Genomic DNA, 11853 nt, shown 5'->3' on the forward strand with positions numbered 1-11853 from the left:
CTCTCCTTTTTCCTTGAGCTCCCACAGTACCCTGTGATAACCTCCACAGCAGATTTCCAGTTTTCCATCTCTTAGCCATAGTCTGCCTTACCCGTTTCATCCCCAGCTCATGACACATACATGACTCATAAAAAGAATTCAGTGAATATTTGTTGAGTTAAACTGTACCAAAGCCCAAGACTTCTAACTCTAAACCCATAGCTCTAGAATCTATTCCTCCCTAAAAGTGCAGTTTACTGGCTGCAAAAAGAGTTCACCAAAGATGACTTGGAAAGCAATCACAAATATTCGAAAAAAATAGACTAGTTTCATGACCCAAAGGTAATTACAAGTTTCATTTTTATTTCCTCCAACATTTTTTCCCATGAACATATGTATTTTACAGATTGAGTTTATAAACAATTTAACAGTGGATTGTAAAACTTTTCCCTCACTATTGTATTTTGGTGGAAATCTTTATTTTCAATGGTTCTTGAAATTTTTATTCCAATATTTAAATATATCCCAACATTATAATATTCAAACATATAAGTATCTGAAGTTATTTAGTGTTTCTTACTGTTTTTTATCTAAGCTGGTTCTGACTTTTAAATTATTATTAACAAATCTAAGATAAATATCATTGTAAATAAATCTCTGTTAAAGTTTATGACTGTTTCTTTAAGACAAAGTTCTAAAAGTGAAGTTACTTTTAAAGTTTTTTAGAAATTATTATTAAATTGCTTTTCAGAAAGAGTATAGCCTGAGGTTCTTTTGTGACATTAGACAATTAGAAACATAATGCTGAAAGAAAGTTGGGTATTCTCTACCAAAAATCAAGTTATTTTATGGATAGGAAAACCAAGGCCTGTGAATGGTTTGTCCAAAGTAACATTGTTGTTAGGTTAATATCTTTGAGAGGAAATAAGCCAAAAGAAGGAAAATTGACATTCTTAAGGTATAGGTACAACCATAAAATATGAAGGAAATTGGTTTAAGATATGCCCAGCAGGCCAGGGGGTAAAGAGCTCATTCAACAAAGCTCTCCACTGCTAGCTGTATATTTCACTAACTACTGTAACTGATTCTTCCTCTGCCTCTAACTGACTCTCAAAGGAGTCCCTTAAAGTTTTAACATCCCCACTCTGACTCCTGGCCAAAGTGTTAGTCAGCAAACATTTCAAGTCAAGAAGACTTAATTGAGCACCTACTGTGTTCTAAATATTGTGGTAGGTACTGAGGACACAGAGATGAGCGAGAGAAACAGAGCCCCTGTACCCAAGGAGCTTATATGCAGAAAACAGACCATAACAAATAGATAAATGATATAATTTCAATGACCAATAAATGTCACGAAGAAATAAAATAGGACAAGATACATGTGACGGAGAGAGCTGCTAATCCAGAGTGATCAAGGGTCAATTTTCTGATAGTTAAGACCCAATTGATAACAAGGAATAGCCAATGAAAGATCTGGAAGAAAGCAGTCTGATCCAATGGCTCCGAGCCAGCAGCAAACAGCCTAGCAAAAGGACAGAAAAAAAAACCAACACAGACAGAACAGAGGGAGAGGCAGGCAGAGACAATCTCATGCAGGGCCTTGAAAACCACCATAGGAGGGACCTTGGATTTTATTCTGTGATGGAAAGCCATCGGGGACTGTAAGTCCAGAGCTGTGTGCTGAGCTTTCCGCCTTGTGATGATTGAGATCACCTGTAGAGAGAGTGCAACTACCTAAGACCGAGGGTCTATGGACTGAGCCCCAGTGACCCCACAGTGAGAGTTGTTTTTGGAGAGAAGGGAGTAACGGAGACTGCCATGTGTGTTATTATTTAGGCAGAAGGAGAACCAAGAGATTGTGGTCTTCCAGAAGCTCAAAGAAAAGTGTTTGAAGGAGTGTGTGACCAGCAGCATCCAATGCAGCTGAGAGGATAGACAAGGTGAGGGCATTGACCACGGGCCTTGACAAAATGTGGATCATCAGCAACTCTGTAAAGAGTGAGTTCAGTGAGGCAATTGATATGACTGAATGGCACGGACTGGGGAGAGAAACAGTGGTGGAGAAATGGAGATAACAAGTAAAGCTGACACGTGGAAGGCGTTTTGCAGGGAAGAACAGCAGGGACGTGGAACCAGTCACTAGCACAGAGCATGGGTCCAGGGAGGTTTTCTGGCAGCACCCTCCAATAGAACTTTCTGCTATGATGGGACTGTTCTGTATCTGCCATTGGGCACTTGAGGAGTGATGGAACTGAGGAACTGAATGTTGCATATTACTTAATTTATTTAATTTAAATGGCTGCATATAACTGATGGCTACTGTTTGGGGAACACAGTTTGTAGTTATTCCTTTGAGAAGTGATATTAAGACACATGTGCCTGCTGATAGGAATAATTACACACATTAATTAGATGGGTACCTGAGTAACTCTGGATTCTGGGTCACTTTTCTACCACCACCCCCTTCATGTCCTTAAACCTGTTGGTGTTTGACTCATAGTTTGTCTTTTATGATAAGATAAAAATATTCCTCTCTTATGGTCAATTCCATGAACCGTTATAGTTCTATGTGAGTCACTTTAACCTCTATGTGCCTTAGTCCCTCCATCTAGAAATGAGGTTTGAAATGAAAACAGCTCAGTTCCCATTTTCTAAGGAAAAAAGAAGTCATTGGTGGATCTAGTTAGAATGGCTGTATGATAAGCAATTAAGACCAGAGGCTTTGGGTAGAGCAAGCTATAGATGTCCAGCTCCCAGCTCTATGATGTATTAGCTGTCAAACTTTATGTGAATTACATGAACTTCTCAGTGTCTCAGTTCCTACATCTGGAAAATGGGATAATAAGAGTCTCGAGTAAGGACAAAATGAAATCACTTGGGCACAGTGCCTGCCTGGCATATAGTAGGCATAAATAATAAAACAAAAATTCAGAAATGTTAGCTATTATCATTAACAGCACGCATGAGAGAAAGCCTTGGAAGCAAGCACTAATATGCCCCAGTCTGGTGCTGGTTTAAGGACACTAATGTTTCAATGTATTCGTTTTCTTATCTGAAAAGTAGATACAAAGGCTTATATGACACCAGGATAGCTTAATTTCCTAAGCCTGGGATCCAGGATTAGGATAGAGCTTCTCTAATTTATAGCATATGGCTCCTTCCTGGAAGTGGGTGCAAGGACAGGAGGCTTTGGAGGACTTCTCCAATGAACATTACCCACTGCATGACTTGTTATTTTTCCCAAACCCTTATCTACCAGTGCTGCCCATGTAAACCAAAAGACTTACTGATAATTCTGAGCCGAGCTGCCAGGCCAGCAGTCATCTGTTTAGAACTTCAAATGAATGCCCCCCCGCCACATCCGCCTACTTTCTCCACACAACACTACAAGATAAGTCTCCCCTGGCTCCTGATAAAGGCTTTGAAGAACATCTTGTCTGTTAACAAACAGCTTTTGATTATGCCTGGGTTTGATCTTTATTTTGTTCTTATTCATAAGACCTCTTTAAATGGATTCTTTCACACTCTTCAGATTAGCCTAAAGGAAGCCCCATGAAACAATGCATTCAATTCTCCCTGGGTGCAGACAGTGGGCTGTCAAAAGACCACATATGGCCTCCTGCAAAGCTATGAATGGAAAGAGTGGTTGGTGATGTTGCCAGCACCAGTGAAGAGTGAATTAGGCTAGCTTCAAAAGCAGTAAAATAGGATAGAAGAGCAGAAACACAGCACACAGCCCTCTGGCCCAGGACAATATTCCCTCACTTTCAAAGAACATTTGTTTCCCTTAGAAATAGACAGCTTCTTCATCAGAAAGCCCTAGGTCATCACTAGTGTCTAGAACACCAGAGCTGACTTCCCACTGGCAGAACAGGAAAATAGCCAGTATGGTCCAAGTGATTGGAAGAAAGGAACTTTATGTAAAGGATATAGAAGACCCAGGATCTACAACTTGGTCAAGCTGTTTCTATTACATTGAGACCTCAACCCCAAAGATGTCTTCTTATTCTTGAAAGTATCCAAATCACTGTAATTTCAATGAGAATTTTTTTTAATTGAACTGAACATTTTCTACAGATGTGTTCATGATGCATAGCCATATTGAATAACTAATTATTTATACCAAATAAGCTACAAGGGGAGTGGTTAGGACTCAGCGCTTCCACTACAAGGGGGCACAGGTTTGATCCTTGGTCAGGATCTCACACGCATGCAGTGTAGGCAAACAAGAAATCAATAAGCTACAAGAGCTATGTTACTTTTCTTGTGCACCGTAAACATCATAAACATAAGGCAAAGAGGACTGTTAGATAGATTGGAGAATCACACTTGAAGTTCAACTTCTAGAAATATTGTCTATCTCATTGCAGAGCTGGTCTAATGATAATCATGTTTGCTACTACCAGGAGCTGGCCATTTGTTGGCACTGTTATTTTTGTGCCACTTCTGACAGCTTTGGAGCCTGGAAACTCAAATTGAGACCAATCTCTATGCTTCCAGCCCAATTGTGACTTCTGAGCCAAGAAACTCATACACCATGTCTTCTGCCACTGTTGCTGGATATAAAGCCTCCACATCCTTCCCTCACTAGTTCCTGAGTCAGAGCCTGACCCAATAAGGTTGCTTGCAGACTTTTATGGACTAAGTTGAATCCCCTCAATTCCATATTTTTACCCACGATGGGACTGTATTTGGAGATAGAATCTTTAAAGAGACAATTTAAGTTAAATGACGTCGTAAGGAGTAGGGCCTAGACCAACAGGACTGGTGTCCTTATAAGGAGTAGGACAGACATCAGGGAGGTGCACGCACAGAGAAAAGAGCATGTGAGGGCAGAGTGAACAGGCAGCCGTCTGCAGGCCGAGGAGCAAGGCCTCGGGAGAAACTAGACCTGATACACCTTGATTTGAGACTCTCAGTCCCAGAACTGGGAGAAAATTACTTTCTACTGTTTTTGGTACCCAATCTATGGCATTTTGTTATGGCAACCCTAGTGATTAAATGCAGTGTATTTATTCATATGCCTTTCCTAGCTGCAAGGGAGGATGGGAAGTGACAGGCAATATTACGAAGGATAAACTCAAGAGACTTCACACATAAAGATAGAAGATGATTTGGTGGCTAATTAGAAACGGGATGAAGGCAGAGAATGCGTCAAAGAGGTCTCTCAGATATAGAACTCAGATCATTGATAATGACCTGGTAGAGACAGAGAAGTTTCACAAAAAAATTAGATTGGGAGGAATTCAATCCTATACATACTGAAAGGTGGAAGTAGCTAGTGGAAATTTTAAGTGGGAACCCGAGGCAGGGCATGCAACTTAACCCTAGTGCATGGAAGCAAAAGCTGAATCTGTAAGAAGGATACACTGAGAGAGAGAGAGAGAGCAGGAGATCCAGGATCTTGTGGAAAGCCTAGCTAGGGGTGGTGAGAAGGAATATATCAGCTAGATCAGTTAGGGTGATCTAAGTTATGCCTCAGTAATAACCCTAATATCTTAATGGCAATAAAGGTATAATTTCTTGCTCTGATTCACCTCCATTGGGTTGACTGGTGGATTCATTCATTTTAATCCCTCAGGGACCCACGCTGACAGGAGCGCTATCTGGACATGTGCTTCAGTGATCACCAACCATGTCAAGGAGAAGTGAGTGTGGCGAATCAGGCACACACTCTTAAAGCTGGTACACAGAAGTCACGTCCATTCACCTTTTCTTGGCCAAAATAAAACGCATGCCCACATTCAACCTCAGAAGGATGAGAGTGTAATCCAGTCATGTACCCAAAAGGGTCTGAAGTGAAATTATTTGGTAAACAGCAACAGTGACAACCGCAGAGGACAAGAGGATGAACAGGAACCAGTAGAAGAGACAGGATCAAATCATTTAGAGAAAGGTTGTGAAACAGGGCAAGATAGAACCAAAGAGGCCCATTTGGGGGCTTCCCTGGTGGTCCAGTGGCTAAGATCTGCACTCTCAGTGCAGAGGACCCAGGTTTGATCCCTGGTCAAGAAACTAGATCCTACATGCCACAACTGAGATTTCACATGCCACAACTATAAATTTGCATGCTGCAACTATAAAGATCCCACGTGCCACAACTAAGACTTGACACAACCAAATAAATCAATTTTTTTTTAAAGAGGTCCATACAAAATTTAACAGGACCACTCACTGCTTTGATTGCTAGAAGAGTGTGTATGTGTGTGTCTTATGTTAATTTGTTTGGTTTTGACTCTTTCAAAAAGGGAGGATTTCCCCATAGTGTGTATTAATAATTTTAGAGAAAAGGAAAGTCTGAGACAAGATTTTCCCCCAGGAAGCAAGGTACAGGCAAGTGGTCTGACAGGCTCATGACCTTTAAATCTTGACTGCTGCTGCCGCTGCTAAGCTGCTTCAGTCGTGTCTGACCCCGTGCAACCCCATAGACAACAGCCCACCAGGCTCCTCTGTCCCTGGGATTCTCCAGGCAAGAATACTGGAGTGGGTTGCCATTTCCTTCTCCAATGTATGAGAGTGAAAAATGAAACTGAAGTCACTCTGTCGTGTCCAACTCTTCACGACCCCGTGGACTGTAGCCTACCAGGCTCCTCCACCCATGGGATTTTCCAGGCAAGAGTACTAGAGTGGGTTGCCATTGCCTTCTGCATTAAATCTTGACTAAGAAGAGGTAGTAGTGGAATCCACAGAGTCCAGCAGCCCCTGAGGTGATGTCAGGGCCTGACCATTACCACTGAAACACCAGCTTCTCAGCACTCAGCGCTGCTTGGTTTGCAGCCCACTCCCGAATCTTCACTGCTGGTCTCCAATTGGCTCTATAAGCCGTGTTGTACCCCCCAGTAAATTAATTAAAATAGCTAGAATTGATATCAGACTCTTCGATCTGAGAGCATCCTCATTCAAGTCCACACCAGGGTAAGGCCTGCATGTGTAGAGGGAATTTATGCAGTTTTTCTTATTTTTAGTCAGAGCCCTGATGATGGTTTCATAGTTAATAGGGCATAAGAAAATAGCATAATGTCAAAACTGTTGTTTCTAAAACAGCAAGATACCCAACAATGGGAGTGGCGGTGGAGAGAAAGTGACTTTGAATCACCCAGGGAAAATTATTGCCTACCTACCCTTACATTCCTTTGAATTGGGAGTGGAACTCTATGTAGTATCATCTCTTGGACTGGCCAATATCTAAGTCCCCTTCCTCTGCTTGGGAAATTCCCCATTGTGTGTCTTGGTGGAAAGTAGGGCCTGCCTCCCACCACAAAGCTGCATGTGCCGGGTGCTCACTATCTGGCTTCCTGGTAATCATGGCACGTGAACTAGGCTCAGCCCCTGGGGTTGCTCCTACCGAGGATGTTGAATCTAAGACAAGTGGCAGAGGGCCAGAGGTAGCAGGGCAGGCTGGGTGTTCAGTGTTCTGGAGAAGAGACAGAGCCAGCCGCCTAGTTAGCTGTGAGTTGGGAGCACTGACTCCCTGGGCCATATCAGTTTCTGCTCAGTGTCTGACCTGGTTCTTTGGTCTTCCCAGGAACCAAGGGAAGTCTGTGATACACCTTCAGTGAATTCCTTTTCTGCTTAAGCTAATGCGACAGTTAATTTTATGTCAGCCTGGCTGGGCCACAGCACCCAAATACTTGGTCAAACATTATTCTGGATGTTTCTGTTAGGGTGTTTTTGGATGAGATTTACATTTAAATCAGTAGACTTTGAGTAAAGGAGATTGCACTTCCCATTGTGGATGGGCCTCATCTAATCAGCTGAAGGCATGACTCATCTCAAACAAAGACGTTCACCACCTCACCTCCCCAACAAGAAAGACTTGGGCTACAGCCTTGGCTCTTCTGTGGGCCTCTAGTCTGCTAGCCCACCCTGCAGATTTTCTCCTTGCTAGCCTCTATAATGATGTGAACTGATTTCTTAAAACAAATCTCTTTCTACATATACATATACCCATCCTATTGGGTCTGTTTCTCTGAAGAATGTTAACCAATACAACTAATCAGAATGGTTTCTGATAGCTGTAGTCTAGAATCCTGATCTATGTATTTTGAAAAAGGCCTCCTTAGGGAATTCTAGTATATTACTCACTTTAAGAATTATTGTTTAAAATTAATCTCTACCTGCTTAATTCCTTGTATTGTTGTTGTTCAGTCACTAAATCACGTCTGACTCTTTGCAGTCCCATAAACTGCAATACGCTGGGCTTCCCTGTCCTTCACTATCTCCCAAAGTTTGCTCAGATTCATGTCCATTGAGTCAGTGGTGCTCTCTAACCATCTCATCTTCTGCTGCCTCCTCCTCCTTTTGTCTTTAGGCTTTCCCAGAATCGAGGTATTTTCCAATGAGTCTGCTCTTCACATCAGGTGGCCAAAGTACTGGAGCTTCAGCTTCAGCATCAGTCCTTCCAATGAATATTCAAGGTTGATTTCATTTAGAATTGACTGATTTGATCTCCTTGCTGTTCAAGAGACTCTCAAGAGTCATCTCCAGCACCACAATTTGAAAGCATCAATTCTTGGACACTCAGCTGTCTCTATGGTCCGTTTCTCACATCTGTACATGACTACTGGATTATGTGTTATCGTCTGTAATGTATTATGTATGGTTTGTCTGTATGGTTGATAATAATACCTTCTGTTTCTATCATGATTTTTTAAATTGTGGTATAAAACATACAACAAAGTTTACCATCTTAACCATTTTAAATGTGCAATTCAGTAGTGTTAAGTATATTCACATTGTAAAATGAGTCTCCAGAACTTTTTCATCTTGCAAACCTGAAACTCTATACCCATTGAACAATAACACCTTTTTTCTTCTCCCCCTAGACCTGGTAACCACCATCCTACTCTCTGTTTCTATGAATTTGACTACTTTAGCTACTTCATATAATGGCGTCATCTTTTAGTATTAGTCTTTTTGCAACCGGTTTATTTCACTTAGTATAATGTCCTCAAACTTCATCCATATCATAGCATCTGACAGGAGTGCCTTCCTTTTAAAGGCTGAATAATATTCCATTGAATAAGGACACATCACATTTTATTTATTCATTCACTAATGGACATTTGGGTTACTTCCACTTCTTGGCTACAGAGAATAGTGCTGCTATGAACGTGAGGGTACAAATACCTCTTCAAAACTCTGTTTTCTATTCTTGTGAATAAATACCCAGAAACGGGACTGCTGGATCATATGGTAGTTCTGTTTTTAATTTTTTGAGAAACTTCTATCCTGTCTTTTATTGCAGTCATACAATTCTATCTACTATGCTTTAAACTTCTCAAATGCTTTTACATTTATTGTTTTGTTCTGACAACCCTATGAGGTTCATAGAACATAGATTATTATCCCCATCTTGTAGAGGAGGTGGTTGAGGCATACAGAGGTTAAATGATTTGCCTAATATAACAGCTATTTCATGACAAATTGGCTTCCTAGTCCACTGGACATGTGACTGACCAAGGACACTCAATCAGAGGTAGGGGGTAGAAATGGCCTAAGTCTACGAAAAGATTTTTTTTCAAATTAAAACTCTGACCCTTTCCCAAATAAATGGAACAAAAAATCCTTTTAGTGAGAGCTGATACTGATGGGCATGGATTGTGCATGTGAATGGTACAGAAGTGGGGGAAAATCTCAGAACTACTGTTGCAGATGACACCGTCTCTCAGGGACCCTGCTGCATTTGTTTATTCGGTCTTCACCCAAGTCCTCCTCTAAAGAAACAGTGTCTGCCTGATGACTGAAATAGACCTAACAATTCTCAGTGAGGATATTTGGAAATGGGGGAATCATTGGTTTGGTTGTTAGAATGACAGCCCCCTCTTCCCTGACATGTAGTGAGCGGGGTGGGGGACACTGAGAGTTGCGCAGCATGAGGTGGTCCCCACATAAAGAAAACGGTCCATTCCAAAATGCCAGTGGTTCCCTCTTTGAGAAACACAGGCTTAAGACAAGGTTAGTGGTGCTGGTCAACCGGGTGGCTTAGGGGCTTTTGATTCAAAGGTTGTTCAAGTCACTGCAAGTAATTACACAATCTAAGTGGCAACAGTGTGCTTGCTACACAAACATAGCCTCAAGCCGGGTCCCTTAGCCACTCCTGTGCTTAGAGATCTCCACTACTATGCCCTCTGGTAAAAAAAATTGTGAAGATGCTACTGAGCATGCTCAGAATTCAACCCCCAGAAGTTCTGGGAGGTAATTTTGACTGCCAACTGGTGATTTCCCTTTAAATAGAAACAAAAATAAGATTTTTAAAGGAGCAATTAAAAACAAAAACCACTTAACTTAAACCCACTTGCTGCTCCAATGGAAATCTGAGATTCCCAGTTTCAGGTCATCTTTTAGACTAAGCTAAAGGAATGTCATCTCCTGCCAGGCCTCTCCTTAGTAAAGACGCTTTTACTCTGGTTGATGGGTATTTTGCAAATAACGAAATCTTGGAAAAGGTAAAACAGCCCTTTTCTAAAATGTGTGTTCCCGGCCTTGGAGCTGGTCGTTGCCACATGCTTCTTCAAGCATTCACTCCACATCCACTGTGTATGGGGCCTCTGACCTACGTGGTGCTGGCTGAGGGCATCCTGGAGGTTCTCAGCTTGAACAGATCTAACTCAAAGAGGAAAGACAGGAAAGAGGGGCAAGGTGGTTTCATGCTCATTAGCATTTCCAATTTCCTCTCTCACCACTCCTCCCCTCTCAGATCCTGTGTGACACAATGAACTAATTCTTGTGATTGATCAGGGCCTGTAGATAACAGGGCGTACTTTCTTGCTTTTGTATTCCCTTGTTGGTCACATAAAGAACCCACAATGCTGTCTACAAGGAAAGCTGGCATAAATCTGAAAAACCTAAATATTCATGTAGAGAGTGTTTGTAGAGCTCAATTGCAAATAACTTCTTTTTCTCTAGTTTTCATAAAAGCGGCAGAGGGGGCGGGCAGCAGTAGGGATGAAGATGGCAAACTCTGCTTCAGCCTTACTCTTTTAGAATTGTAGTCAGAAAAGATTATGAGTCATTTGGAAATGAGCACTTAGCTCATTTCTATTGCACTCTGGAAACGATGAGCATTTTCATTGCACGTACACGGATGATCAATTTCTAAGCACATCTTTGTTTTTCCTAAATAGCCGCATTATTTGTCTGATGTTGAAAATGGCATCTGTACTGTATGTAATTTCCATACTCGTTTGGCACCATCAACTGCCTTTGATGACACTCAGGACTGTTTCTTTTTTGTCTCCTTCTTCCCTCCAGCTGCAAGACCCAGATGTCAGGTTCAGGAATGCATTTTCTCTGGCAGAGCTATCTGGCTTCCCTTAGCAGTCCCTAAGTTGGTGGCTATAGTAGAACTGCCAGCCAAAAAGCACAAGATCACACTAAAGACAGGATTCAGATGTTTTTGTGGAAAAGAAAGAGAGTCCGAAACTGGGAGGGAAAAACACATTTCTTATGCCTCTAATTATAAGCCAGGCGAGTGGCAGGCCGTGCCTGAGCAAACTGCTGTTCCCCCCATTTATCTGCTGCTCATCCATTTTCCCCTCTTGACAGTTTTTATCTCCCTAGCCTGCATCTGAAATCGGCAGCTGGGTACGATGAAGGGTTTGCCTAAGTTAATCAAACCTGGGGTACTGACAGGGTCAGGCCCTATGTAAAATATGTGGATTAGAAAGAAAAAATAGAAAGGAAGGAAAGAAGGGAGGGAGGGAGGAAGGAAGACAGCCTGAAGGAATTGGTAACGGAAGCAAAGACAAAGGACAGAAACCACCCAGAACTGCTGTGCCCAAGAAGGCGATTTGTAGCAGCCCTCATGTCACCTGGGTATTGGGATGCCACAATTCGCTTTTCTTTTTTAAGCAGCCTTTGTAAATATGAATG

The sequence above is a fragment of the Capricornis sumatraensis genome, chromosome 3 (assembly GCF_032405125.1).
Source record: "Capricornis sumatraensis isolate serow.1 chromosome 3, serow.2, whole genome shotgun sequence".
Taxonomy (NCBI): domain Eukaryota; kingdom Metazoa; phylum Chordata; class Mammalia; order Artiodactyla; family Bovidae; genus Capricornis; species Capricornis sumatraensis.